This window comes from Schistocerca cancellata, unplaced genomic scaffold (genome assembly GCF_023864275.1).
Source record: "Schistocerca cancellata isolate TAMUIC-IGC-003103 unplaced genomic scaffold, iqSchCanc2.1 HiC_scaffold_354, whole genome shotgun sequence".
NCBI lineage: Eukaryota > Metazoa > Arthropoda > Insecta > Orthoptera > Acrididae > Schistocerca > Schistocerca cancellata.
In genome coordinates, this window is record NW_026046372.1 from 17,831 (window position 1) to 45,365 (window position 27,535).

The window sequence follows — 27,535 nt, forward strand, 5'->3', positions numbered from 1 at the left end:
CGTCAAAGATGGGAAATTCATTCTGCCAAGTGTACAAATGGCGAAAATGAAGTGTGTGTGGAGAAGTATACTGCACCAGTGACCGTGTGGCCTAATGGATAAGGCGTCGGACTTCGGATCCGAAGATTGCAGGTTCGAATCCTGTCACGGTCGAGTTTTTCCTGTTCTGCAAAAGATGCATGCTGTTTTACTGTGTTGTTTGAGTACTCTAAAACTAGTTGGAAGTTGCTGCTGTCCGCTTCCTGGCTGCAAAACCGGCGTCTACCAGAAGCACAAGCAAGACAAGGGTGATCTGTAGCGAAGTTTTCGGCACAGTGCCGTTCAGGAGAGTTTTTGTTGGAAATACTGCATCTGATTCAGGAGCCAAGGGCTACGCCACAGGCGTCTGCGCACTGTCGAGCATGTGTGTTGAATAATGGTGCTGATAGCCACGTATCATTTCAAGCAGATTTGATGCCTTTCGGAGACAATTTTTCATTGAATAGGATTGTAGCTGATTTGTGGCAGCAGGAAATAAGCTGTAGTCAAAAGAATCTTCAATAGATGGTCGCAGGTCAAATCAGTATTGTATGGCTCGTAACGCGTTGCGTGCAGCCCGGCTAGCTCAGTCGGTAGAGCATGAGACTCTTAATCTCAGGGTCGTGGGTTCGAGCCCCACGCTGGGCGGCGCAAGATTTTGTGTCTACGCGGATCCAACATGCGCCCCTCTCGTGAGCCTTGCGTAATGAACGTAACGGGTTACGACGATGCCTAGCTTCGTATGAATATCAGAGGAACGGTATTTGAAGCTGAAAGTGACTCTGAAATGAAATAAATGTGTTGTTTTGGAATTTTAGTTGTACATCGATATAGTGTGAGATGTGTAGGAAAGCAGCAGCTGTGCTAACTAAATGCAAATAATGGTCGCTCATGCGGTGCGTTTCGAGCTGAAGGGCTCCGATTCACTAGTCTGTAAGAACAAAGTACCCGAAAAGGTCGCTAGGAGGCGCCTCCTTAGCTCAGTGGCAGAGCGCTGGTCTAGTAAACCAGAGGTCGTGAGTTCGATCCTCACAGGAGGCAAATGAATTTTGTAACAGCCCCTCCCACCGTGGCCATTTCGAAAAAAGCGGTCAAGGATAAAAAAAATTATGAATGGGTGCGGTATTTAAGAAATGCTCTCGCAAATGAATAGTGTGAATGGTGCTATTAAAGTGGGCACCAGAATCTGCTGCTTTTGGCAGTCTCCGGAGAATGCCGACGTGAAATACTTAGTTCTTGTGATGTATTTTCTACCCCTGATAAAGACCCTCGCGATTGTCGTCGTCGTCGTCGTCGGCGCCGCCGCCGCTTTGGTAATAGCGACAACTCGCCATTGTATCACATAGGGTGAGGTACCTTCTGCAAGCGACTGAGATGGCACTAAGCGATTGAAGCTGATTTGCCACCTCTTGTTTGATCAGCGTCATAAGGGCTTGAATGTAACTTGCGATGGGACACAGCAAGAAGTAGCGTCGTACTTTTAGTACAGAAATTTGAGATGGAGAACTGCGTCAAAGATGGGAAATTCATTCTGCCAAGTGTACAAATGGCGAAAATGAAGTGTGTGTGGAGAAGTATACTGCACCAGTGACCGTGTGGCCTAATGGATAAGGCGTCGGACTTCGGATCCGAAGATTGCAGGTTCGAATCCTGTCACGGTCGAGTTTTTCCTGTTCTGCAAAAGATGCATGCTGTTTTACTGTGTTGTTTGAGTACTCTAAAACTAGTTGGAAGTTGCTGCTGTCCGCTTCCTGGCTGCAAAACCGGCGTCTACCAGAAGCACAAGCAAGACAAGGGTGATCTGTAGCGAACTTTTCGGCACAGTGCCGTTCAGGAGAGTTTTTGTTGGAACTACTGCATCTGATTCAGGAGCCAAGGGCTACGCCACAGGCGTCTGCGCACTGTCGAGCATGTGTGTTGAATAATGGTGCTGATAGCCACGTATCATTTCAAGCAGATTTGATGCCTTTCGGAGACAATTTTTCATTGAATAGGATTGTAGCTGATTTGTGGCAGCAGGAAATAAGCTGTAGTCAAAAGAATCTTCAATAGATGGTCGCAGGTCAAATCAGTATTGTATGGCTCGTAACGCGTTGCGTGCAGCCCGGCAAGCTCAGTCGGTAGAGCATGAGACTCTTAATCTCAGGGTCGTGGGTTCGAGCCCCACGCTGGGCGGCGCAAAATTTTGTGTCTACGCGGATCCAACATGCGCCCCTCTCGTGAGCCTTGCGTAATGAACGTAACGGGTTACGACGATGCCTAGCTTCGTATGAATATCAGAGGAACGGTATTTGAAGCTGAAAGTGACTCTGAAATGAAATAAATGTGTTGTTTTGGAATTTTAGTTGTACATCGATATAGTGTGAGATGTGTAGGAAAGCAGCAGCTGTGCTAACTAAATGCAAATAATGGTCGCTCATGCGGTGCGTTTCGAGCTGAAGGGCTCCGATTCACTAGTCTGTAAGAACAAAGTACCCGAAAAGGTCGCTAGGAGGCGCCTCGTTAGCTCAGTGGCTGAATTCGAGTCGCAGCCGCGGTGCGGGACGGACGTGTGGCGGCTGGCTTGGCGTCTTGAAGTAAACACCGGCTGTTTGCTGTCACGAGGTTAGTCACTTCGTTACCTTTGTGAGTCAGGCTATGTTTACTGATTTCAAGATAGAATGAACGCGATTACTGTAATGAGGAAAGACACGATTAAATTTACTTTCGACCGAAATTTCTTGAGGCCTAAGGCATATGAAGTAAAGCTGTGGTTACTCGATGCTGTTAAGATTACTGGCAATGACATAATAGGTGTGCATTTATCGTTCGTTTGCAACGCGGCTTTTGTCAAACTGACTAACCCAGATTTGTGTGTCTCTATCATGGATAAGTGTGGCGGAGTACTGAAGTTTAAACATTCCGACGGTACAGTGAGTGATGTTTCCGTCTCACACGCCGGTTTAGGCATACGTACCGTTAGGGTCTTTGAGTTGCCGTTTGAGGTTTCTGCAGAGGACATTAATAAAATCCTTCGACCGTATGGCCGTGTTCTTTCGAACGTTGCAGAAAAATGGTCGGAGCCACATATGTTTCCCGTCCTGAACGGAGTGCGTCAAGTAAAGATAGATCTTCAAAGGCACATACCGTCATATATAAATGTATGCGGACACCGCGCCATAGTTATCTACGACGGTCAACCCAAGACATGTGCTTTGTGTAACTCACCAGAGCACATACGCAGTGAATGTAGTAAACGGCGTGTCCCCCAGCTACCGAGCGGGGAGGCTGCAGTTCCTGGCGCTGCTGTCAGCCTTCAGTTAACGTATGCGGCTGCCACGTACGGCCACCAATCTGCAGAAACGACAACAGTTGAGCACGTTGGACGACTCGCAGCGCCTGCGGCCGCCACAACCGCCCCAGAGTTGATCGCGTCTGTGGACGACCGAGCAGCTGCTGTTCGGCCCTCTTGCGACGATACATCTGCGATAAGTGGTCCGGACGACAGACAAACGGAACTGCGGGAGAGGATACAGTCATGCGAAGAACTAGGTACTGAACAGCCTTCCTCGGACTCGCAGAGACACGAAGTGTCCCATGAATCTACCGAATCACCGACGGAAGTCGCCAAATTACTCGACCTCCCGCCCGACGCACAGGGCGAACGAGCTGAAAGGATGTCGAGTGATGGCGACGCTGGTGTCCGTAACCGAGCCGTACACCACCCGGAAATGCAAGGAGGACAACCTCCGGAACCCCACCCGACACATGCGGAAGTGAAGGAACCCCCAACTGAGGTTCTTCGAGAAATTCACACGAGGAACTCTGAGACAACGACAGAACCGCTCTCACCACTGTCTTCTTCCACCGAACCACCAGAACATTCGCCTGACTTGTCTCCTACGGGATCCCTGCGGAGGAGGAAGACGTCAAAAAAGCGTCGTTTGGCACACCAAGCGGCAGAGACTTTGGCCCCAGCTCTCAGGGAAAAGCTGAAACATCTACAGCACAAGGATCAGAAGGCAGAAGATCTGGAGCCAGTAGGGACTACTGGGCACCCAGACAGAACGGCAAGGCAAGAAGACCCGGGGGGTGACCAACACCCATCGCAAATTGGGCTCACGAACATAGCTCCAGAAGGTGGTTCATTGTCAGGTCAACACGCACCAGCAGCACCAGTCAATTGGGCGGATGATGGCGCAGATCAGGGAGTAGATAACAAGGGTGATGACACAAGTCAAGAAGAAGACCTTTTTTATTAATAGAGTTGTCTAGATCGCCTTGAGACTAAACGAGGGACTGATGACGACGGACAGATTCCATATGAAAATGTTGCGCAGTCAATAAACTTACCTGAACTATCCGGCCCATGCTCCAAACCTATAATGTGACCACATTAAATATTAACAAAATTCAAAATGCAACTAAAGTAGCCGCACTTCAAGATTTTATCTATCAGTCGGACACCGATATAGCCCTTTTACAGGAAGTGCTGATTCGAGACCTTCATATCCCAGGATTCAATGCTATTTTAAATGTAGCTGTCGAACATAGTTGTGGGACGGCTATTCTTGCTAGAGAGGGCATCGACATGACAGACATTTGTAAATTAGACTCTGGGAGGGGCATTCGGTGTAACATCCATAATACAGCTATTATAAATGTTTATGCACCATCAGGCAATAATGCACGAGAAGAAAGGGCTACGTTTTACAGAAGTGATATCTTAATTCTACTTCAGGACAACCCTGCTAAGGTTCTGCTTGGAGGTGACTGGAATTGCGTACTTAATGACAAGGACCAACGGCCAAATTTTAATAAGTCCAAGGAGCTACAGTATTTAGTGTCGCACATGAAATGGACAGATGCTTGGGAACTGAAATTTCCTACATTGGTCAAATTTACTTACTTTAGTAGCAGGTCCCAAAGTAGGATCGACCGATTTTATGTATCATCTACTTTAGAACATGATGTTGTTGGCGTTGAAGTAATACCTACCTTTATTTCCGACCACCTAGGCGTCAAGTGCAGCATACGGTTAAGCAAACAGTCAGCTCACTGGGGCAGGCCCTTTTGGAAACTGAATATAAGCGTGCTATTGGAGAACGCCTTAGCTGCAGAAATACAAGAGACTTGGCGGGCCGCCTTACGAGTGCGTCACAAACATCGGTCCACCGTTGAATGGTGGACCGCTGTGGCGAAGAAAAAATTAAGGGCGACTCTGATAGCGTTTAGCAAGGAGAGGATGAGGTGGATACGACACACAACAGAGTTCCACTACGCCTGCTTACGTGATCTTTACGAGGAGCCACTGTCCCAGGACATTCTCATACAGATCAACAAAACAAAAGCAGCGCTCCTCAATATTAAGAGATCACAGCTAGAAGGATTAAAAATCAGATCGCACTCACACAGTATTGTGGCAGACGAAAATGCCTCAATATATCACCTCATACAACACGCCAAACAAAGGCGACGAAATTTTATAGGGTCTCTCAGAGCCGAAGATCAGAGAGTCCTCACCACCCAGAAAGACATGATCGACGAGGCGTATCGTTTTTACAATTCTCTATATAGTGTCACTCAGATAGACGACAATGCTGTACGAGACCTCTTATCATCAACAGGCCTAGAGAACACTATAACGGAAGAGGACAACCGCAACTTCTATGCTGCCCTCACCAAGGATGACGTTTTTGACGTACTTAGGTGTTCACCTTCCAAGAAGTCACCAGGTCCAGATGGGCTGCCACTGGAGTTTTACCGAACGTACTGGCACATTATAGGCAATGAATTCACGGACATGATAAACGAAATTCTTCATGGGGAGGATGTCCCAGTGGCCTTCAAACAGAGCATAACAGTGTTAATTCCAAAGGGCAGGACCACAGGTTTAAAGGATATTACAAAGACACGGCCCATAAGCCTCTTGAATTCTGACTACAAAATAGTAGCTAGGGTTCTTAAAGAGAGACTGCAACCGATTTTAGGAAAGATCATCGGTAGTCATCAGACTTGTCTTCCAGGGCGCAGTATCTTTACAACTGTAAGTGCGTACAGGGACATAGCTTCCATTTTTGCAAATACAACAGCAAATGGTGGTCTGGCTTTTATCGACTTTAGCAAGGCATTTGACAGAGTCAATCACGAATATCTTCTGAAAACCATGACCTACATGGGGTTTTATGATGGTAATGTGAACGTTTTAGCCAACATCTTAAATGGTTTATCAACGAAAGTGACTATTAATGGTCATCGCACTAAAGATATTCCCGTAGCCAGTGGAGTCCCTCAGGGGAGTCCATTGTCGATGATGTTATATGTAGTTGCCTTGGAACCACTTTTAAGGAGGTCAGACGACGTCTTAGAGGGCTTGCAAGTGTCAGGCATGAAACAAGTGACGAATGCATTCGCAGATGACGTAGGAGTGATAATTCGCAGCGCCGCAGACATAGCACGGTTAACAGAAAACTTGCAGTTGTACTGCACGGCCTCGGGTGCGAGAATAAATGACACGAAGAGTGTTTTTCTAAATCTGCACGGACTATCTGACGTCACCATCACTTGGGCTAAGAGTGTGGACCGGCATACAGCCCTGGGAGTTACTCTCTACAGCTGCCCTCTTCGGATAATCGCATCTAACTGGAGAACTGTCCTCGATAAGATCCGTGGCACGCTCATTTTAAACCATATGAGGGACGTCAACATCAAGCAAAAAATTAAGTTGATAAACTTAGCGGTTTTATCCAGGGCAACTTACATCGGCCAGATTTTGCCAATACCAAAAGGAATAGCTAAAGCGATAATGTCGACCGTTTGTAGCTACATTTGGCACGGGAATATCTTTCGAGTTGCTGTGGACGCGTTGACCTTACCACCGGAAGAGGGAGGCCTTGGCCTCACAGATGTCCACAAAACATCTACTGCCTTATTTCTTAAGCGGTCTTTGCAAGTTATTGAAAGTCATCCAGACGGCCTCACAGCTCAATTATTCAATTTTTTTAAACCACAAAGCTTCCAACCGCCTATAGATATAAGTCAGATCAATTATAAATTAAAACATATTAAATTCTTCTACTTTGAATTAAGCTACATGCGCTGCATAGTACGGGATAAACGCAAGAGAAACTGTCGCTATATCATTAACAGTTTACGAACGGCGGCCAATTACAATAAGACACAGGCCAAGAACCCGAACAGAGCCTGGAAAACTATATGGACCAATATCAACAACAAGTTACTATCAACGGAAGTTCAGGTGGCATGGTACAGAGTGGTGAATAACGTCATAAGTACTAATGAAAAACTTCATTCTATAGGTCTCAGTGACACAAACACTTGTCAGAAATGTAACGCAACTGACACGTTGGATCACCGCTTTGTCTGCAGGGGGTATAAAGATCTATGGCAAGAGGTCAAGCAGCAGATCGCCTTCCTGACCCGCAGCGATGGGAGGGAGCTCAATTTGAATCTTATTTTCTTCCCGGACAAGGTATTTTTTCCTGCACCGAAAAATAATGCCATATTATGGCTTCTTGGGAACTACGTGAGTTACGTTGTCAACTCGAAAGGTGACGATAATATCACGGACTACCGGACATATCTCTGTGGGGAATACTATAAATTACACAAGCAACAAGATCATAAAAAGCATTTTGGAAATATGTTACGAATCCTGTTTCACAAACAGGGAATAGGTTAAGATGTCACGGTAAAGTCATCCTAGGACGAAACGAGCTAAAGTAGGGGACTGCTGGTGAGGGTGAAGTACGGTGGGGACTTCGTGTGACCCGTGGCCGCTTCGGTAGCCGTGAAGGCCACATCAGAACCCCGAAACAGCTATGCATACGGCAGTATCACCAATAGCAGCTGCATTTAGACTGTCAGCCATTCTATTCCCGAAGAGGTTCTTCGATTTCATTTCCTTCTTTCATTATTTAAAAAAAAAAAAATATTCAATAAACAAAAAAAAAATTAAAAATGGCAAAATGAACACTTGCCATGTTAACGGAACTGGTTCTTTTTCGTGTTCAATGCATCTTTTTCGTTTTCTTTATAAAAAAAAATAAAAAAAAGGGGTTGGTTAGAGCGTTTCAAAAACGTGGTTAAGGCACAAAAAAAAAAAAAAAGTTGGTTAGAGCAAAAAAAAAAGTGAAAAAAAAAGTCGTAGAGCATCCGACTGCAGATCGAGAGGTCCCCGGATATTAAAAAAAAAAAAAGAAAAAAAAATAGTGGCAGAGCGCTGGTCTAGTAAACCAGAGGTCGTGAGTTCGATCCTCACAGGAGGCAAATGAATTTTGTAACAGCCCCTCCCACCGTGGCCCTTTCGAAAAAAGCGGTCAAGGATAAAAAAAATTATGAATGGGTGCGGTATTTAAGAAATGCTCTCGCAAATGAATAGTGTGAATGGTGCTATTAAAGTGGGCACCAGAATCTGCTGCTTTTGGCAGTCTCCGGAGAATGCCGACGTGAAATACTTAGTCGTCGGCGCCGCCGCCGCCGCCGCTTTGGTAATAGCGACAACTCGCCATTGTATCACATAGGGTGAGGTACCTTCTGCAAGCGACTGAGATGGCACTAAGCGATTGAAGCTGATTTGCCACCTCTTGTTTGATCAGCGTCATAAGGGCTTGAATGTAACTTGCGATGGGACACAGCAAGAAGTAGCGTCGTACTTTTAGTACAGAAATTTGAGATGGAGAACTGCGTCAAAGATGGGAAATTCATTCTGCCAAGTGTACAAATGGCGAAAATGAAGTGTGTGTGGAGAAGTATACTGCACCAGTGACCGTGTGGCCTAATGGATAAGGCGTCGGACTTCGGATCCGAAGATTGCAGGTTCGAATCCTGTCACGGTCGAGTTTTTCCTGTTCTGCAAAAGATGCATGCTGTTTTACTGTGTTGTTTGAGTACTCTAAAACTAGTTGGAAGTTGCTGCTGTCCGCTTCCTGGCTGCAAAACCGGCGTCTACCAGAAGCACAAGCAAGACAAGGGTGATCTGTAGCGAAGTTTTCGGCACAGTGCCGTTCAGGAGAGTTTTTGTTGGAACTACTGCATCTGATTCAGGAGCCAAGGGCTACGCCACAGGCGTCTGCGCACTGTCGAGCATGTGTGTTGAATAATGGTGCTGATAGCCACGTATCATTTCAAGCAGATTTGATGCCTTTCGGAGACAATTTTTCATTGAATAGGATTGTAGCTGATTTGTGGCAGCAGGAAATAAGCTGTAGTCAAAAGAATCTTCAATAGATGGTCGCAGGTCAAATCAGTATTGTATGGCTCGTAACGCGTTGCGTGCAGCCCGGCAAGCTCAGTCGGTAGAGCATGAGACTCTTAATCTCAGGGTCGTGGGTTCGAGCCCCACGCTGGGCGGCGCAAAATTTTGTGTCTACGCGGATCCAACATGCGCCCCTCTCGTGAGCCTTGCGTAATGAACGTAACGGGTTACGACGATGCCTAGCTTCGTATGAATATCAGAGGAACGGTATTTGAAGCTGAAAGTGACTCTGAAATGAAATAAATGTGTTGTTTTGGAATTTTAGTTGTACATCGATATAGTGTGAGATGTGTAGGAAAGCAGCAGCTGTGCTAACTAAATGCAAATAATGGTCGCTCATGCGGTGCGTTTCGAGCTGAAGGGCTCAGATTCACTAGTCTGTAAGAACAAAGTACCCGAAAAGGTCGCTAGGAGGCGCCTCGTTAGCTCAGTGGCTGAATTCGAGTCGCAGCCGCGGTGCGGGACGGACGTGTGGCGGCTGGCTTGGCGTCTTGAAGTAAACACCGGCTGTTTGCTGTCACGAGGTTAGTCACTTCGTTACCTTTGTGAGTCATTCTATGTTTACTGATTTCAAGATAGAATGAACGCGATTACTGTAATGAGGAAAGACACGATTAAATTTACTTTAGACCGAAATTTCTTGAGGCCTAAGGCATATGAAGTAAAGCAGTGGTTACTCGATGCTGTTAAGATTACTGGCAATGACATAATAGGTGTGCATTTATCGTTCGTTTGCAACGCGGCTTTTGTCAAACTGACTAACCCAGATTTGTGTGTCTCTATCATGGATAAGTGTGGCGGAGTACTGAAGTTTAAACATTCCGACGGTACAGTGAGTGATGTTTCCGTCTCACACGCCGGTTTAGGCATACGTACCGTTAGGGTCTTTGAGTTGCCGTTTGAGGTTTCTGCAGAGGACATTAATAAAATCCTTCGACCGTATGGCCGTGTTCTTTCGAACGTTGCAGAAAAATGGTCGGAGCCACATATGTTTCCCGTCCTGAACGGAGTGCGTCAAGTAAAGATAGATCTTCAAAGGCACATACCGTCATATATAAATGTATGCGGACACCGCGCCATAGTTATCTACGACGGTCAACCCAAGACATGTGCTTTGTGTAACTCACCAGAGCACATACGCAGTGAATGTAGTAAACGGCGTGTCCCCCAGCTACCGAGCGGGGAGGCTGCAGTTCCTGGCGCTGCTGTCAGCCTTCAGTTAACGTATGCGGCTGCCACGTACGGCCACCAATCTGCAGAAACGACAACAGTTGAGCACGTTGGACGACTCGCAGCGCCTGCGGCCGCCACAACCGCCCCAGAGTTGATCGCGTCTGTGGACGACCGAGCAGCTGCTGTTCGGCCCTCTTGCGACGATACATCTGCGATAAGTGGTCCGGACGACAGACAAACGGAACTGCGGGAGAGGATACAGTCATGCGAAGAACTAGGTACTGAACAGCCTTCCTCGGACTCGCAGAGACACGAAGTGTCCCATGAATCTACCGAATCACCGACGGAAGTCGCCAAATTACTCGACCTCCCGCCCGACGCACAGGGCGAACGAGCTGAAAGGATGTCGAGTGATGGCGACGCTGGTGTCCGTAACCGAGCCGTACACCACCCGGAAATGCAAGGAGGACAACCTCCGGAACCCCACCCGACACATGCGGAAGTGAAGGAACCCCCAACTGAGGTTCTTCGAGAAATTCACACGAGGAACTCTGAGACAACGACAGAACCGCTCTCACCACTGTCTTCTTCCACCGAACCACCAGAACATTCGCCTGACTTGTCTCCTACGGGATCCCTGCGGAGGAGGAAGACGTCAAAAAAGCGTCGTTTGGCACACCAAGCGGCAGAGACTTTGGCCCCAGCTCTCAGGGAAAAGCTGAAACATCTACAGCACAAGGATCAGAAGGAAGAAGATCTGGAGCCAGTAGGGACTACTGGGCACCCAGACAGAACGGCAAGGCAAGAAGACCCGGGGGGTGACCAACACCCATCGCAAATTGGGCTCACGAACATAGCTCCAGAAGGTGGTTCATTGTCAGGTCAACACGCACCAGCAGCACCAGTCAATTGGGCGGACGATGGCGCAGATCAGGGAGTAGATAACAAGGATGATGACACAAGTCAAGAAGAAGACCTTTTTTATTAATAGAGTTGTCTAGATCGCCTTGAGACTAAACGAGGGACTGATGACGACGGACAGATTCCATATGAAAATGTTGCGCAGTCAATAAACTTACCTGAACTATCCGGCCCATGCTCCAAACCTGTAATGTGACCACATTAAATATTAACAAAATTCAAAATGCAACTAAAGTAGCCGCACTTCAAGATTTTATCTATCAGTCGGACACCGATATAGCCCTTTTACAGGAAGTGCTGATTCGAGACCTTCATATCCCAGGATTCAATGCTATTTTAAATGTAGCTGTCGAACATAGTTGTGGGACGGCTATTCTTGCTAGAGAGGGCATCGACATGACAGACATTTGTAAATTAGACTCTGGGAGGGGCATTCGGTGTAACATCCATAATACAGCTATTATAAATGTTTATGCACCATCAGGCAATAATGCACGAGAAGAAAGGGCTACGTTTTACAGAAGTGATATCTTAATTCTACTTCAGGACAACCCTGCTAAGGTTCTGCTTGGAGGTGACTGGAATTGCGTACTTAATGACAAGGACCAACGGCCAAATTTTAATAAGTCCAAGGAGCTACAGTATTTAGTGTCGCACATGAAATGGACAGATGCTTGGGAACTGAAATTTCCTACATTGGTCAAATTTACTTACTTTAGTAGCAGGTCCCAAAGTAGGATCGACCGATTTTATGTATCATCTACTTTAGAACATGATGTTGTTGGCGTTGAAGTAATACCTACCTTTATTTCCGACCACCTAGGCGTCAAGTGCAGCATACGGTTAAGCAAACAGTCAGCTCACTGGGGCAGGCCCTTTTGGAAACTGAATATAAGCGTGCTATTGGAGAACGCCTTAGCTGCAGAAATACAAGAGACTTGGCGGGCCGCCTTACGAGTGCGTCACAAACATCGGTCCACCGTTGAATGGTGGACCGCTGTGGCGAAGAAAAAATTAAGGGCGACTCTGATAGCGTTTAGCAAGGAGAGGATGAGGTGGATACGACACACAACAGAGTTCCACTACGCCTGCTTACGTGATCTTTACGAGGAGCCACTGTCCCAGGACATTCTCATACAGATCAACAAAACGAAAGCAGCGCTCCTCAATATTAAGAGATCACAGCTAGAAGGATTAAAAATCAGATCGCACTCACACAGTATTGTGGCAGACGAAAATGCCTCAATATATCACCTCATACAACACGCCAAACAAAGGCGACGAAATTTTATAGGGTCTCTCAGAGCCGAAGATCAGAGAGTCCTCACCACCCAGAAAGACATGATCGACGAGGCGTATCGTTTTTACAATTCTCTATATAGTGTCACTCAGATAGACGACAATGCTGTACGAGACCTCTTATCATCAACAGGCCTAGAGAACACTATAACGGAAGAGGACAACCGCAACTTCTATGCTGCCCTCACCAAGGATGACGTTTTTGACGTACTTAGGTGTTCACCTTCCAAGAAGTCACCAGGTCCAGATGGGCTGCCACTGGAGTTTTACCGAACGTACTGGCACATTATAGGCAATGAATTCACGGACATGATAAACGAAATTCTTCATGGGGAGGATGTCCCAGTGGCCTTCAAACAGAGCATAACAGTGTTAATTCCAAAGGGCAGGACCACAGGTTTAAAGGATATTACAAAGACACGGCCCATAAGCCTCTTGAATTCTGACTACAAAATAGTAGCTAGGGTTCTTAAAGAGAGACTGCAACCGATTTTAGGAAAGATCATCGGTAGTCATCAGACTTGTCTTCCAGGGCGCAGTATCTTTACAACTGTAAGTGCGTACAGGGACATAGCTTCCATTTTTGCAAATACAACAGCAAATGGTGGTCTGGCTTTTATTGACTTTAGCAAGGCATTTGACAGAGTCAATCACGAATATCTTCTGAAAACCATGACCTACATGGGGTTTTATGATGGTAATGTGAACGTTTTAGCCAACATCTTAAATGGTTTATCAACGAAAGTGACTATTAATGGTCATCGCACTAAAGATATTCCCGTAGCCAGTGGAGTCCCTCAGGGGAGTCCATTGTCGATGATGTTATATGTAGTTGCCTTGGAACCACTTTTAAGGAGGTTAGACGACGTCTTAGAGGGCTTGCAAGTGTCAGGCATGAAACAAGTGACGAATGCATTCGCAGATGACGTAGGAGTGATAATTCGCAGCGCCGCAGACATAGCACGGTTAACAGAAAACTTGCAGTTGTACTGCACGGCCTCGGGTGCGAGAATAAATGACACGAAGAGTGTTTTTCTAAATCTGCACGGACTATCTGACGTCACCATCACTTGGGCTAAGAGTGTGGACCGGCATACAGCCCTGGGAGTTACTCTCTACAGCTGCCCTCTTCGGATAATCGCATCTAACTGGAGAACTGTCCTCGATAAGATCCGTGGCACGCTCATTTTAAACCATATGAGGGACGTCAACATCAAGCAAAAAATTAAGTTGATAAACTTAGCGGTTTTATCCAGGGCAACTTACATCGGCCAGATTTTGCCAATACCAAAAGGAATAGCTAAAGCGATAATGTCGACCGTTTGTAGCTACATTTGGCACGGGAATATCTTTCGAGTTGCTGTGGACGCGTTGACCTTACCACCGGAAGAGGGAGGCCTTGGCCTCACAGATGTCCACAAAACATCTACTGCCTTATTTCTTAAGCGGTCTTTGCAAGTTATTGAAAGTCATCCAGACGGCCTCACAGCTCAATTATTCAATTTTTTTAAACCACAAAGCTTCCAACCGCCTATAGATATAAGTCAGATCAATTATAAATTAAAACATATTAAATTCTTCTACTTTGAATTAAGCTACATGCGCTGCATAGTACGGGATAAACGCAAGAGAAACTGTCGCTATATCATTAACAGTTTACGAACGGCGGCCAATTACAATAAGACACAGGCCAAGAACCCGAACAGAGCCTGGAAAACTATATGGACCAATATCAACAACAAGTTACTATCAACGGAAGTTCAGGTGGCATGGTACAGAGTGGTGAATAACGTCATAAGTACTAATGAAAAACTTCATTCTATAGGTCTCAGTGACACAAACACTTGTCAGAAATGTAACGCAACTGACACGTTGGATCACCGCTTTGTCTGCAGGGGGTATAAAGATCTATGGCAAGAGGTCAAGCAGCAGATCGCCTTCCTGACCCGCAGCGATGGGAGGGAGCTCAATTTGAATCTTATTTTCTTCCCGGACAAGGTATTTTTTCCTGCACCGAAAAATAATGCCATATTATGGCTTCTTGGGAACTACGTGAGTTACGTTGTCAACTCGAAAGGTGACGATAATATCACGGACTACCGGACATATCTCTGTGGGGAATACTATAAATTACACAAGCAACAAGATCATAAAAAGCATTTTGGAAATATGTTACGAATCCTGTTTCACAAACAGGGAATAGGTTAAGATGTCACGGTAAAGTCATCCTAGGACGAAACGAGCTAAAGTAGGGGACTGCTGGTGAGGGTGAAGTACGGTGGGGACTTCGTGTGACCCGTGGCCGCTTCGGTAGCCGTGAAGGCCACATCAGAACCCCGAAACAGCTATGCATACGGCAGTATCACCAATAGCAGCTGCATTTAGACTGTCAGCCATTCTATTCCCGAAGAGGTTCTTCGATTTCATTTCCTTCTTTCATTATTTAAAAAAAAAAAATATTCAATAAACAAAAAAAAAAATTAAAAATGGCAAAATGAACACTTGCCATGTTAACGGAACTGGTTCTTTTTCGTGTTCAATGCATCTTCTTCGTTTTCTTTATAAAAAAAAATAAAAAAAAGGGGTTGGTTAGAGCGTTTCAAAAACGTGGTTAAGGCACCAAAAAAAAAAAAGTTGGTTAGAGCAAAAAAAAAAAAGTGAAAAAAAAGTCGTAGAGCATTCGACTGCAGATCGAGAGGTCCCCGGATATTAAAAAAAAAAAAAAGAAAAAAAAATAGTGGCAGAGCGCTGGTCTAGTAAACCAGAGGTCGTGAGTTCGATCCTCACAGGAGGCAAATGAATTTTGTAACAGCCCCTCCCACCGTGGCCCTTTCGAAAAAAGCGGTCAAGGATAAAAAAAATTATGAATGGGTGCGGTATTTAAGAAATGCTCTCGCAAATGAATAGTGTGAATGGTGCTATTAAAGTGGGCACCAGAATCTGCTGCTTTTGGCAGTCTCCGGAGAATGCCGACGTGAAATACTTAGTCGTCGGCGCCGCCGCCGCCGCCGCTTTGGTAATAGCGACAACTCGCCATTGTATCACATAGGGTGAGGTACCTTCTGCAAGCGACTGAGATGGCACTAAGCGATTGAAGCTGATTTGCCACCTCTTGTTTGATCAGCGTCATAAGGGCTTGAATGTAACTTGCGATGGGACACAGCAAGAAGTAGCGTCGTACTTTTAGTACAGAAATTTGAGATGGAGAACTGCGTCAAAGATGGGAAATTCATTCTGCCAAGTGTACAAATGGCGAAAATGAAGTGTGTGTGGAGACGTATACTGCACCAGTGACCGTGTGGCCTAATGGATAAGGCGTCGGACTTCGGATCCGAAGATTGCAGGTTCGAATCCTGTCACGGTCGAGTTTTTCCTGTTCTGCAAAAGATGCATGCTGTTTTACTGTGTTGTTTGAGTACTCTAAAACTAGTTGGAAGTTGCTGCTGTCCGCTTCCTGGCTGCAAAACCGGCGTCTACCAGAAGCACAAGCAAGACAAGGGTGATCTGTAGCGAAGTTTTCGGCACAGTGCCGTTCAGGAGAGTTTTTGTTGGAACTACTGCATCTGATTCAGGAGCCAAGGGCTACGCCACAGGCGTCTGCGCACTGTCGAGCATGTGTGTTGAATAATGGTGCTGATAGCCACGTATCATTTCAAGCAGATTTGATGCCTTTCGGAGACAATTTTTCATTGAATAGGATTGTAGCTGATTTGTGGCAGCAGGAAATAAGCTGTAGTCAAAAGAATCTTCAATAGATGGTCGCAGGTCAAATCAGTATTGTATGGCTCGTAACGCGTTGCGTGCAGCCCGGCTAGCTCAGTCGGTAGAGCATGAGACTCTTAATCTCAGGGTCGTGGGTTCGAGCCCCACGCTGGGCGGCGCAAAATTTTGTGTCCACGCAGATCCAACATGCGCCCCTCTCGTGAGCCTTGCGTAATGAACGTAACGGGTTACGACGATGCCTAGCTTCGTATGAATATCAGAGGAACGGTATTTGAAGCTGAAAGTGACTCTGAAATGAAATAAATGTGTTGTTTTGGAATTTTAGTTGTACATCGATATAGTGTGAGATGTGTAGGAAAGCAGCAGCTGTGCTAACTAAATGCAAATAATGGTCGCTCATGCGGTGCGTTTCGAGCTGAAGGGCTCCGATTCACTAGTCTGTAAGAACAAAGTACCCGAAAAGGGCGCTAGGAGGCGCCTCCTTAGCTCAGTGGCAGAGCGCTGGTCTAGTAAACCAGAGGTCGTGAGTTCGATCCTCACAGGAGGCAAATGAATTTTGTAACAGCCCCTCCCACCGTGGCCCTTTCGAAAAAAGCGGTCAAGGTTAAAAAAAAATTATGAATGGGTGCGGTATTTAAGAAATGCTCTCGCAAATGAATAGTGTGAATGGTGCTATTAAAGTGGGCACCAGAATCTGCTGCTTTTGGCAGTCTCCGGAGAATGCCGACGTGAAATACTTAGTTCTTATGATGTATTTTCTACCCCTGATAAAGACCCTCGCGATTGTCGACGTCGTCGTCGTCGTCGTCGTCGTCGTCGTCGTCGTCGTCGGCGCCGCCGCCGCTTTGGTAATAGCGACAACTCGCCATTGTATCACATAGGGTGAGGTACCTTCTGCAAGCGACTGAGATGGCACTAAGCGATTGAAGCTGATTTGCCACCTCTTGTTTGATCAGCGTCATAAGGGCTTGAATGTAACTTGCGATGGGACACAGCAAGAAGTAGCGTCGTACTTTTAGTACAGAAATTTGAGATGGAGAACTGCGTCAAAGATGGGAAATTCATTCTGCCAAGTGTACAAATGGCGAAAATGAAGTGTGTGTGGAGAAGTATACTGCACCAGTGACCGTGTGGCCTAATGGATAAGGCGTCGGACTTCGGATCCGAAGATTGCAGGTTCGAATCCTGTCACGGTCGAGTTTTTCCTGTTCTGCAAAAGATGCATGCTGTTTTACTGTGTTGTTTGAGTACTCTAAAACTAGTTGGAAGTTGCTGCTGTCCGCTTCCTGGCTGCAAAACCGGCGTCTACCAGAAGCACAAGCAAGACAAGGGTGATCTGTAGCGAAGTTTTCGGCACAGTGCCGTTCAGGAGAGTTATTGTTGGAACTACTGCATCTGATTCAGGAGCCAAGGGCTACGCCACAGGCGTCTGCGCACTGTCGAGCATGTGTGTTGAATAATGGTGCTGATAGCCACGTATCATTTCAAGCAGATTTGATGCCTTTCGGAGACAATTTTTCATTGAATAGGATTGTAGCTGATTTGTGGCAGCAGGAAATAAGCTGTAGTCAAAAGAATCTTCAATAGATGGTCGCAGGTCAAATCAGTATTGTATGGCTCGTAACGCGTTGCGTGCAGCCCGGCTAGTTCAGTCGGTAGAGCATGAGACTCTTAATCTCAGGGTCGTGGGTTCGAGCCCCACGCTGGGCGGCGCAAAATTTTGTGTCTACGCGGATCCAACATGCGCCCCTCTCGTGAGCCTTGCGTAATGAACGTAACGGGTTACGACGATGCCTAGCTTCGTATGAATATCAGAGGAACGGTATTTGAAGCTGAAAGTGACTCTGAAATGAAATAAATGTGTTGTTTTGGAATTTTAGTTGTACATCGATATAGTGTGAGATGTGTAGGAAAGCAGCAGCTGTGCTAACTAAATGCAAATAATGGTCGCTCATGCGGTGCGTTTCGAGCTGAAGGGCTCCGATTCACTAGTCTGTAAGAACAAAGTACCCGAAAAGGTCGCTAGGAGGCGCCTCCTTAGCTCAGTGGCAGAGCGCTGGTCTAGTAAACCAGAGGTCGTGAGTTCGATCCTCACAGGAGGCAAATGAATTTTGTAACAGCCCCTCCCACCGTGGCCCTTTCGAAAAAAGCGGTGAAGGATAAAAAAAATTATGAATGGGTGCAGTATTTAAGAAATGCTCTCGCAAATGAATAGTGTGAATGGTGCTATTAAAGTGGGCACCAGAAACTGCTGCTTTTGGCAGTCTCCGGGTAATGCCGACGTGAAATACTTAGTTCTTGTGATGTATTTTCTACCCCTGATAAAGACCCTCGCGATTGTCGTCGTCGTCGTCGGCGCCGCCGCCGCTTTGGTAATAGCGACAACTCGCCATTGTATCACATAGGGTGGGGTACCTTCTGCAAGCGACTGAGATGGCACTAAGCGATTGAAGCTGATTTGCCACCTCTTGTTTGATCAGCGTCATAAGGGCTTGAATGTAACTTGCGATGGGACACAGCAAGAAGTAGCGTCGTACTTTTAGTACAGAAATTTGAGATGGAGAACTGCGTCAAAGATGGGAAATTCATTCTGCCAAGTGTACAAATGGCGAAAATGAAGTGTGTGTGGAGAAGTACACTGCACCATTGACCGTGTGGCCTAATGGATAAGGCGTCGGACTTCGGATCCGAAGATTGCAGGTTCGAATCCTGTCACGGTCGAGTTTTTCCTGTTCTGCAAAAGATGCATGCTGTTTTACTGTGTTGTTTGAGTACTCTAAAACTAGTTGGAAGTTGCTGCTGTCCGCTTCCTGGCTGCAAAACCGGCGTCTACCAGAAGCACAAGCAAGACAAGGGTGATCTGTAGCGAAGTTTTCGGCACAGTGCCGTTCAGGAGAGTTTTTGTTGGAACTACTGCATCTGATTCAGGAGCCAAGGGCTACGCCACAGGCGTCTGCGCACTGTCGAGCATGTGTGTTGAATAATGGTGCTGATAGCCACGTATCATTTCAAGCAGATTTGATGCCTTTCGGAGACAATTTTTCATTGAATAGGATTGTAGCTGATTTGTGGCAGCAGGAAATAAGCTGTAGTCAAAAGAATCTTCAATAGATGGTCGCAGGTCAAATCAGTATTGTATGGCTCGTAACGCGTTGCGTGCAGCCCGGCTAGCTCAGTCGGTAGAGCATGAGACTCTTAATCTCAGGGTCGTGGGTTCGAGCCCCACGCTGGGCGGCGCAAAATTTTGTGTCCACGCAGATCCAACATGCGCCCCTCTCGTGAGCCTTGCGTAATGAACGTAACGGGTTACGACGATGCCTAGCTTCGTATGAATATCAGAGGAACGGTATTTGAAGCTGAAAGTGACTCTGAAATGAAATAAATGTGTTGTTTTGGAATTTTAGTTGTACATCGATATAGTGTGAGATGTGTAGGAAAGCAGCAGCTGTGCTAACTAAATGCAAATAATGGTCGCTCATGCGGTGCGTTTCGAGCTGAAGGGCTCCGATTCACTAGTCTGTAAGAACAAAGTACCCGAAAAGGGCGCTAGGAGGCGCCTCCTTAGCTCAGTGGCAGAGCGCTGGTCTAGTAAACCAGAGGTCGTGAGTTCGATCCTCACAGGAGGCAAATGAATTTTGTAACAGCCCCTCCCACCGTGGCCCTTTCGAAAAAAGCGGTCAAGGTTAAAAAAAAATTATGAATGGGTGCGGTATTTAAGAAATGCTCTCGCAAATGAATAGTGTGAATGGTGCTATTAAAGTGGGCACCAGAATCTGCTGCTTTTGGCAGTCTCCGGAGAATGCTGACGTGAAATACTTAGTTCTTATGATGTATTTTCTACCCCTGATAAAGACCCTCGCGATTGTCGTCGTCGTCGTCGTCGTCGTCGTCGTCGTCGTCGTCGGCGCCGCCGCCGCTTTGGTAATAGCGACAACTCGCCATTGTATCACATAGGGTGAGGTACCTTCTGCAAGCGACTGAGATGGCACTAAGCGATTGAAGCTGATTTGCCACCTCTTGTTTGATCAGCGTCATAAGGGCTTGAATGTAACTTGCGATGGGACACAGCAAGAAGTAGCGTCGTACTTGTAGTACAGAAATTTGAGATGGAGAACTGCGTCAAAGATGGGAAATTCATTCTGCCAAGTGTACAAATGGCGAAAATGAAGTGTGTGTGGAGAAGTATACTGCACCAGTGACCGTGTGGCCTAATGGATAAGGCGTCGGACTTCGGATCCGAAGATTGCAGGTTCGAATCCTGTCACGGTCGAGTTTTTCCTGTTCTGCAAAAGATGCATGCTGTTTTACTGTGTTGTTTGAGTACTCTAAAACTAGTTGGAAGTTGCTGCTGTCCGCTTCCTGGCTGCAAAACCGGCGTCTACCAGAAGCACAAGCAAGACAAGGGTGATCTGTAGCGAAGTTTTCGGCACAGTGCCGTTCAGGAGAGTTTTTGTTGGAACTACTGCATCTGATTCAGGAGCCAAGGGCTACGCCACAGGCGTCTGCGCACTGTCGAGCATGTGTGTTGAATAATGGTGCTGATAGCCACGTATCATTTCAAGCAGATTTGATGCCTTTCGGAGACAATTTTTCATTGAATAGGATTGTAGCTGATTTGTGGCAGCAGGAAATAAGCTGTAGTCAAAAGAATCTTCAATAGATGGTCGCAGGTCAAATCAGTATTGTATGGCTCGTAACGCGTTGCGTGCAGCCCGGCTAGCTCAGTCGGTAGAGCATGAGACTCTTAATCTCAGGGTCGTGGGTTCGAGCCCCACGCTGGGCGGCGCAAAATTTTGTGTCCACGCAGATCCAACATGCGCCCCTCTCGTGAGCCTTGCGTAATGAACGTAACGGGTTACGACGATGCCTAGCTTCGTATGAATATCAGAGGAACGGTATTTGAAGCTGAAAGTGACTCTGAAATGAAATAAATGTGTTGTTTTGGAATTTTAGTTGTACATCGATATAGTGTGAGATGTGTAGGAAAGCAGCAGCTGTGCTAATTAAATGCAAATAATGGTCGCTCATGCGGTGCGTTTCGAGCTGAAGGGCTCCGATTCACTAGTCTGTAAGAACTAAGTACCCGAAAAGGGCGCTAGGAGGCGCCTCCTTAGCTCAGTGGCAGAGCGCTGGTCTAGTAAACCAGAGGTCGTGAGTTCGATCCTCACAGGAGGCAAATGAATTTTGTAACAGCCCCTCCCACCGTGGCCCTTTCGAAAAAAGCGGTCAAGGTTAAAAAAAATTATGAATGGGTGCGGTATTTAAGAAATGCTCTCGCAAATGAATAGTGTGAATGGTGCTATTAAAGTGGGCACCAGAATCTGCTGCTTTTGGCAGTCTCCGGAGAATGCCGACGTGAAATACTTAGTTCTTATGATGTATTTTCTACCCCTGATAAAGACCCTCGCGATTGTCGTCGTCGTCGTCGTCGTCGTCGTCGTCGTCGTCGTCGTCGTCGGCGCCGCCGCCGCTTTGGTAATAGCGACAACTCGCCATTGTATCACATAGGGTGAGGTACCTTCTGCAAGCGACTGAGATGGCACTAAGCGATTGAAGCTGATTTGCCACCTCTTGTTTGATCAGCGTCATAAGGGCTTGAATGTAACTTGCGATGGGACACAGCAAGAAGTAGCGTCGTACTTTTAGTACAGAAATTTGAGATGGAGAACTGCGTCAAAGATGGGAAATTCATTCTGCCAAGTGTACAAATGGCGAAAATGAAGTGTGTGTGGAGAAGTATACTGCACCAGTGACCGTGTGGCCTAATGGATAAGGCGTCGGACTTCGGATCCGAAGATTGCAGGTTCGAATCCTGTCACGGTCGAGTTTTTCCTGTTCTGCAAAAGATGCATGCTGTTTTACTGTGTTGTTTGAGTACTCTAAAACTAGTTGGAAGTTGCTGCTGTCCGCTTCCTGGCTGCAAAACCGGCGTCTACCAGAAGCACAAGCAAGACAAGGGTGATCTGTAGCGAAGTTTTCGGCACAGTGCCGTTCAGGAGAGTTTTTGTTGGAACTACTGCATCTGATTCAGGAGCCAAGGGCTACGCCACAGGCGTCTGCGCACTGTCGAGCATGTGTGTTGAATAATGGTGCTGATAGCCACGTATCATTTCAAGCAGATTTGATGCCTTTCGGAGACAATTTTTCATTGAATAGGATTGTAGCTGATTTGTGGCAGCAGGAAATAAGCTGTAGTCAAAAGAATCTTCAATAGATGGTCGCAGGTCAAATCAGTATTGTATGGCTCGTAACGCGTTGCGTGCAGCCCGGCTAGCTCAGTCGGTAGAGCATGAGACTCTTAATCTCAGGGTCGTGGGTTCGAGCCCCACGCTGGGCGGCGCAAAATTTTGTGTCTACGCGGATCCAACATGCGCCCCTCTCGTGAGCCTTGCGTAATGAACGTAACGGGTTACGACGATGCCTAGCTTCGTATGAATATCAGAGGAACGGTATTTGAAGCTGAAAGTGACTCTGAAATGAAATAAATGTGTTGTTTTGGAATTTTAGTTGTACATCGATATAGTGTGAGATGTGTAGGAAAGCAGCAGCTGTGCTAACTAAATGCAAATAATGGTCGCTCATGCGGTGCGTTTCGAGCTGAAGGGCTCCGATTCACTAGTCTGTAAGAACAAAGTACCCGAAAAGGGCGCTAGAAGGCGCCTCCTTAGCTCAGTGGCAGAGCGCTGGTCTAGTAAACCAGAGGTCGTGAGTTCGATCCTCACAGGAGGCAAATGAATTTTGTAACAGCCCCTCCCACCGTGGCCCTTTCGAAAAAAGCGGTCAAGGTTAAAAAAAATTATGAATGGGTGCGGTATTTAAGAAATGCTCTCGCAAATGAATAGTGTGAATGGTGCTATTAAAGTGGGCACCAGAATCTGCTGCTTTTGGCAGTCTCCGGAGAATGCCGACGTGAAATACTTAGTTCTTATGATGTATTTTCTACCCCTGATAAAGACCCTCGCGATTGTCGTCGTCGTCGTCGTCGTCGTCGTCGTCGTCGTCGTCGTCGGCGCCGCCGCCGCTTTGGTAATAGCGACAACTCGCCATTGTATCACATAGGGTGAGGTACCTTCTGCAAGCGACTGAGATGGCACTAAGCGATTGAAGCTGATTTGCCACCTCTTGTTTGATCAGCGTCATAAGGGCTTGAATGTAACTTGCGATGGGACACAGCAAGAAGTAGCGTCGTACTTTTAGTACAGAAATTTGAGATGGAGAACTGCGTCAAAGATGGGAAATTCATTCTGCCAAGTGTACAAATGGCGAAACTGAAGTGTGTGTGGAGAAGTATTCTGCATCAGTGACCGTGTGGCCTAATGGATAAGGCGTCGGACTTCGGATCCGAAGATTGCAGGTTCGAATCCTGTCACGGTCGAGTTTTTCCTGTTCTGCAAAAGATGCATGCTGTTTTACTGTGTTGTTTGAGTACTCTAAAACTAGTTGGAAGTTGCTGCTGTCCGCTTCCTGGCTGCAAAACCGGCGTCTACCAGAAGCACAAGCAAGACAAGGGTGATCTGTAGCGAAGTTTTCGGCACAGTGCCGTTCAGGAGAGTTTTTGTTGGAACTACTGCATCTGATTCAGGAGCCAAGGGCTACGCCACAGGCGTCTGCGCACTGTCGAGCATGTGTGTTGAATAATGGTGCTGATAGCCACGTATCATTTCAAGCAGATTTGATGCCTTTCGGAGACAATTTTTCATTGAATAGGATTGTAGCTGATTTGTGGCAGCAGGAAATAAGCTGTAGTCAAAAGAATCTTCAATAGATGGTCGCAGGTCAAATCAGTATTGTATGGCTCGTAACGCGTTGCGTGCAGCCCGGCTAGCTCAGTCGGTAGAGCATGAGACTCTTAATCTCAGGGTCGTGGGTTCGAGCCCCACGCTGGGCGGCGCAAAATTTTGTGTCTACGCGGATCCAACATGCGCCCCTCTCGTGAGCCTTGCGTAATGAACGTAACGGGTTACGACGATGCCTAGCTTCGTATGAATATCAGAGGAACGGTATTTGAAGCTGAAAGTGACTCTGAAATGAAATAAATGTGTTGTTTTGGAATTTTAGTTGTACATCGATATAGTGTGAGATGTGTAGGAAAGCAGCAGCTGTGCTAACTAAATGCAAATAATGGTCGCTCATGCGGTGCGTTTCGAGCTGAAGGGCTCCGATTCACTAGTCTGTAAGAACAAAGTACCCGAAACGGTCGCTAGGAGGCGCCTCCTTATCTCAGTGGCAGAGCGCTGGTCTAGTAAACCAGAGGTCGTGAGTTCGATCCTCACAGGAGGCAAATGAATTTTGTAACAGCCCCTCCCACCGTGGCCCTTTCGAAAAAAGCGGTCAAGGATAAAAAAAATTATGAATGGGTGCAGTATTTAAGAAATGCTCTCGCAAATGAATAGTGTGAATGGTGCTATTAAAGTGGGCACCAGAATCTGCTGCTTTTGGCAGTCTCCGGGTAATGCCGACGTGAAATACTTAGTTCTTGTGATGTATTTTCTACCCCTGATAAAGACCCTCGCAGCAGCAGCTGTGCTAACTAAATGCAAATAATGGTCGCTCATGCGGTGCGTTTCGAGCTGAAGGGCTCCGATTCACTAGTCTGTAAGAACAAAGTACCCGAAAAGGTCGCTAGGAGGCGCCTCCTTAGCTCAGTGGCAGAGCGCTGGTCTAGTAAACCAGAGGTCGTGAGTTCGATCCTCACAGGAGGCAAATGAATTTTGTAACAGCCCCTCCCACCGTGGCCCTTTCGAAAAAAGCGGTCAAGGATAAAAAAAATTATGAATGGGTGCGGTATTTAAGAAATGCTCTCGCAAATGAATAGTGTGAATGGTGCTATTAAAGTGGGCACCAGAATCAGCTGCTTTTGGCAGTCTCCGGAGAATGCCGACGTGAAATACTTAGTTCTTGTGATGTATTTTCTACCCCTGATAAAGACCCTCGCGATTGTCGTCGTCGTCGTCGTCGTCGTCGTCGTCGTCGTCGGCGCCGCCGCCGCTTTGGTAATAGCGACAACTCGCCATTGTATCACATAGGGTGAGGTACCTTCTGCAAGCGACTGAGATGGCACTAAGCGATTGAAGCTGATTTGCCACCTCTTGTTTGATCAGCGTCATAAGGGCTTGAATGTAACTTGCGATGGGACACAGCAAGAAGTAGCGTCGTACTTTTAGTACAGAAATTTGAGATGGAGAACTGCGTCAAAGATGGGAAATTCATTCTGCCAAGTGTACAAATGGCGAAAATGAAGTGTGTGTGGAGAAGTATACTGCACCAGTGACCGTGTGGCCTAATGGATAAGGCGTCGGACTTCGGATCCGAAGATTGCAGGTTCGAATCCTGTCACGGTCGAGTTTTTCCTGTTCTGCAAAAGATGCATGCTGTTTTACTGTGTTGTTTGAGTACTCTAAAACTAGTTGGAAGTTGCTGCTGTCCGCTTCCTGGCTGCAAAACCGGCGTCTACCAGAAGCACAAGCAAGACAAGGGTGATCTGTAGCGAAGTTTTCGGCACAGTGCCGTTCAGGAGAGTTTTTGTTGGAACTACTGCATCTGATTCAGGAGCCAAGGGCTACGCCACAGGCGTCTGCGCACTGTCGAGCATGTGTGTTGAATAATGGTGCTGATAGCCACGTATCATTTCAAGCAGATTTGATGCCTTTCGGAGACAATTTTTCATTGAATAGGATTGTAGCTGATTTGTGGCAGCAGGAAATAAGCTGTAGTCAAAAGAATCTTCAATAGATGGTCGCAGGTCAAATCAGTATTGTATGGCTCGTAACGCGTTGCGTGCAGCCCGGCTAGCTCAGTCGGTAGAGCATGAGACTCTTAATCTCAGGGTCGTGGGTTCGAGCCCCACGCTGGGCGGCGCAAAATTTTGTGTCTACGCGGATCCAACATGCGCCCCTCTCGTGAGCCTTGCGTAATGAACGTAACGGGTTACGACGATGCCTAGCTTCGTATGAATATCAGAGGAACGGTATTTGAAGCTGAAAGTGACTCTGAAATGAAATAAATGTGTTGTTTTGGAATTTTAGTTGTACATCGATATAGTGTGAGATGTGTAGGAAAGCAGCAGCTGTGCTAACTAAATGCAAATAATGGTCGCTCATGCGGTGCGTTTCGAGCTGAAGGGCTCCGATTCACTAGTCTGTAAGAACAAAGTACCCGAAAAGGGCGCTAGAAGGCGCCTCCTTAGCTCAGTGGCAGAGCGCTGGTCTAGTAAACCAGAGGTCGTGAGTTCGATCCTCACAGGAGGCAAATGAATTTTGTAACAGCCCCTCCCACCGTGGCCCTTTCGAAAAAAGCGGTCAAGGTTAAAAAAAATTATGAATGGGTGCGGTATTTAAGAAATGCTCTCGCAAATGAATAGTGTGAATGGTGCTATTAAAGTGGGCACCAGAATCTGCTGCTTTTGGCAGTCTCCGGAGAATGCCGACGTGAAATACTTAGTTCTTATGATGTATTTTCTACCCCTGATAAAGACCCTCGCGATTGTCGTCGTCGTCGTCGTCGTCGTCGTCGTCGTCGGCGCCGCCGCCGCTTTGGTAATAGCGACAACTCGCCATTGTATCACATAGGGTGAGGTACCTTCTGCAAGCGACTGAGATGGCACTAAGCGATTGAAGCTGATTTGCCACCTCTTGTTTGATCAGCGTCATAAGGGCTTGAATGTAACTTGCGATGGGACACAGCAAGAAGTAGCGTCGTACTTTTAGTACAGAAATTTGAGATGGAGAACTGCGTCAAAGATGGGAAATTCATTCTGCCAAGTGTACAAATGGCGAAACTGAAGTGTGTGTGGAGAAGTATACTGCATCAGTGACCGTGTGGCCTAATGGATAAGGCGTCGGACTTCGGATCCGAAGATTGCAGGTTCGAATCCTGTCACGGTCGAGTTTTTCCTGTTCTGCAAAAGATGCATGCTGTTTTACTGTGTTGTTTGAGTACTCTAAAACTAGTTGGAAGTTGCTGCTGTCCGCTTCCTGGCTGCAAAACCGGCGTCTACCAGAAGCACAAGCAAGACAAGGGTGATCTGTAGCGAAGTTTTCGGCACAGTGCCGTTCAGGAGAGTTTTTGTTGGAACTACTGCATCTGATTCAGGAGCCAAGGGCTACGCCACAGGCGTCTGCGCACTGTCGAGCATGTGTGTTGAAT

General features: G+C 46.7%; 30 non-coding genes across 30 annotated transcripts; all 30 read left to right on the forward strand.

Moving 5' to 3' along the window:
• Nucleotides 1-80: 80 nt before the first annotated feature.
• Trnar-ucg (transfer RNA arginine (anticodon UCG)) lies at nucleotides 81-153 on the forward strand. Its single transcript has one exon. It is a non-coding gene; the product is annotated as a tRNA-Arg (tRNA).
• Nucleotides 154-593: 440 nt separating this feature from the next.
• Nucleotides 594-666, forward strand: Trnak-cuu (transfer RNA lysine (anticodon CUU)). Its single transcript has one exon. It is a non-coding gene; the product is annotated as a tRNA-Lys (tRNA).
• Nucleotides 667-987: 321 nt separating this feature from the next.
• Nucleotides 988-1,059, forward strand: Trnat-agu (transfer RNA threonine (anticodon AGU)). The gene has a single exon. It is a non-coding gene; the product is annotated as a tRNA-Thr (tRNA).
• A 548-nt stretch (nucleotides 1,060-1,607) lies between these two features.
• Trnar-ucg (transfer RNA arginine (anticodon UCG)) lies at nucleotides 1,608-1,680 on the forward strand. Its single transcript has one exon. It is a non-coding gene; the product is annotated as a tRNA-Arg (tRNA).
• Nucleotides 1,681-2,120: 440 nt separating this feature from the next.
• Trnak-cuu (transfer RNA lysine (anticodon CUU)) lies at nucleotides 2,121-2,193 on the forward strand. The gene has a single exon. It is a non-coding gene; the product is annotated as a tRNA-Lys (tRNA).
• Nucleotides 2,194-8,783: 6,590 nt separating this feature from the next.
• Nucleotides 8,784-8,856, forward strand: Trnar-ucg (transfer RNA arginine (anticodon UCG)). The gene has a single exon. It is a non-coding gene; the product is annotated as a tRNA-Arg (tRNA).
• A 440-nt stretch (nucleotides 8,857-9,296) lies between these two features.
• Nucleotides 9,297-9,369, forward strand: Trnak-cuu (transfer RNA lysine (anticodon CUU)). Its single transcript has one exon. It is a non-coding gene; the product is annotated as a tRNA-Lys (tRNA).
• Nucleotides 9,370-15,959: 6,590 nt separating this feature from the next.
• On the forward strand, nucleotides 15,960-16,032 carry Trnar-ucg (transfer RNA arginine (anticodon UCG)). The gene has a single exon. It is a non-coding gene; the product is annotated as a tRNA-Arg (tRNA).
• Nucleotides 16,033-16,472: 440 nt separating this feature from the next.
• On the forward strand, nucleotides 16,473-16,545 carry Trnak-cuu (transfer RNA lysine (anticodon CUU)). The gene has a single exon. It is a non-coding gene; the product is annotated as a tRNA-Lys (tRNA).
• Nucleotides 16,546-16,866: 321 nt separating this feature from the next.
• On the forward strand, nucleotides 16,867-16,938 carry Trnat-agu (transfer RNA threonine (anticodon AGU)). The gene has a single exon. It is a non-coding gene; the product is annotated as a tRNA-Thr (tRNA).
• A 576-nt stretch (nucleotides 16,939-17,514) lies between these two features.
• Trnar-ucg (transfer RNA arginine (anticodon UCG)) lies at nucleotides 17,515-17,587 on the forward strand. Its single transcript has one exon. It is a non-coding gene; the product is annotated as a tRNA-Arg (tRNA).
• Nucleotides 17,588-18,027: 440 nt separating this feature from the next.
• On the forward strand, nucleotides 18,028-18,100 carry Trnak-cuu (transfer RNA lysine (anticodon CUU)). Its single transcript has one exon. It is a non-coding gene; the product is annotated as a tRNA-Lys (tRNA).
• A 321-nt stretch (nucleotides 18,101-18,421) lies between these two features.
• On the forward strand, nucleotides 18,422-18,493 carry Trnat-agu (transfer RNA threonine (anticodon AGU)). The gene has a single exon. It is a non-coding gene; the product is annotated as a tRNA-Thr (tRNA).
• A 545-nt stretch (nucleotides 18,494-19,038) lies between these two features.
• On the forward strand, nucleotides 19,039-19,111 carry Trnar-ucg (transfer RNA arginine (anticodon UCG)). Its single transcript has one exon. It is a non-coding gene; the product is annotated as a tRNA-Arg (tRNA).
• A 440-nt stretch (nucleotides 19,112-19,551) lies between these two features.
• On the forward strand, nucleotides 19,552-19,624 carry Trnak-cuu (transfer RNA lysine (anticodon CUU)). Its single transcript has one exon. It is a non-coding gene; the product is annotated as a tRNA-Lys (tRNA).
• A 321-nt stretch (nucleotides 19,625-19,945) lies between these two features.
• Nucleotides 19,946-20,017, forward strand: Trnat-agu (transfer RNA threonine (anticodon AGU)). The gene has a single exon. It is a non-coding gene; the product is annotated as a tRNA-Thr (tRNA).
• Nucleotides 20,018-20,587: 570 nt separating this feature from the next.
• Trnar-ucg (transfer RNA arginine (anticodon UCG)) lies at nucleotides 20,588-20,660 on the forward strand. Its single transcript has one exon. It is a non-coding gene; the product is annotated as a tRNA-Arg (tRNA).
• Nucleotides 20,661-21,100: 440 nt separating this feature from the next.
• Nucleotides 21,101-21,173, forward strand: Trnak-cuu (transfer RNA lysine (anticodon CUU)). The gene has a single exon. It is a non-coding gene; the product is annotated as a tRNA-Lys (tRNA).
• Nucleotides 21,174-21,494: 321 nt separating this feature from the next.
• On the forward strand, nucleotides 21,495-21,566 carry Trnat-agu (transfer RNA threonine (anticodon AGU)). The gene has a single exon. It is a non-coding gene; the product is annotated as a tRNA-Thr (tRNA).
• Nucleotides 21,567-22,141: 575 nt separating this feature from the next.
• Nucleotides 22,142-22,214, forward strand: Trnar-ucg (transfer RNA arginine (anticodon UCG)). Its single transcript has one exon. It is a non-coding gene; the product is annotated as a tRNA-Arg (tRNA).
• A 440-nt stretch (nucleotides 22,215-22,654) lies between these two features.
• Nucleotides 22,655-22,727, forward strand: Trnak-cuu (transfer RNA lysine (anticodon CUU)). Its single transcript has one exon. It is a non-coding gene; the product is annotated as a tRNA-Lys (tRNA).
• Nucleotides 22,728-23,048: 321 nt separating this feature from the next.
• Trnat-agu (transfer RNA threonine (anticodon AGU)) lies at nucleotides 23,049-23,120 on the forward strand. The gene has a single exon. It is a non-coding gene; the product is annotated as a tRNA-Thr (tRNA).
• A 572-nt stretch (nucleotides 23,121-23,692) lies between these two features.
• On the forward strand, nucleotides 23,693-23,765 carry Trnar-ucg (transfer RNA arginine (anticodon UCG)). The gene has a single exon. It is a non-coding gene; the product is annotated as a tRNA-Arg (tRNA).
• Nucleotides 23,766-24,205: 440 nt separating this feature from the next.
• On the forward strand, nucleotides 24,206-24,278 carry Trnak-cuu (transfer RNA lysine (anticodon CUU)). Its single transcript has one exon. It is a non-coding gene; the product is annotated as a tRNA-Lys (tRNA).
• Nucleotides 24,279-24,599: 321 nt separating this feature from the next.
• Nucleotides 24,600-24,671, forward strand: Trnat-agu (transfer RNA threonine (anticodon AGU)). Its single transcript has one exon. It is a non-coding gene; the product is annotated as a tRNA-Thr (tRNA).
• Nucleotides 24,672-25,021: 350 nt separating this feature from the next.
• Nucleotides 25,022-25,093, forward strand: Trnat-agu (transfer RNA threonine (anticodon AGU)). The gene has a single exon. It is a non-coding gene; the product is annotated as a tRNA-Thr (tRNA).
• Nucleotides 25,094-25,659: 566 nt separating this feature from the next.
• Trnar-ucg (transfer RNA arginine (anticodon UCG)) lies at nucleotides 25,660-25,732 on the forward strand. The gene has a single exon. It is a non-coding gene; the product is annotated as a tRNA-Arg (tRNA).
• A 440-nt stretch (nucleotides 25,733-26,172) lies between these two features.
• On the forward strand, nucleotides 26,173-26,245 carry Trnak-cuu (transfer RNA lysine (anticodon CUU)). The gene has a single exon. It is a non-coding gene; the product is annotated as a tRNA-Lys (tRNA).
• Nucleotides 26,246-26,566: 321 nt separating this feature from the next.
• Trnat-agu (transfer RNA threonine (anticodon AGU)) lies at nucleotides 26,567-26,638 on the forward strand. Its single transcript has one exon. It is a non-coding gene; the product is annotated as a tRNA-Thr (tRNA).
• Nucleotides 26,639-27,201: 563 nt separating this feature from the next.
• Nucleotides 27,202-27,274, forward strand: Trnar-ucg (transfer RNA arginine (anticodon UCG)). Its single transcript has one exon. It is a non-coding gene; the product is annotated as a tRNA-Arg (tRNA).
• The last annotated feature ends 261 nt before the right edge of the window (nucleotides 27,275-27,535 follow it).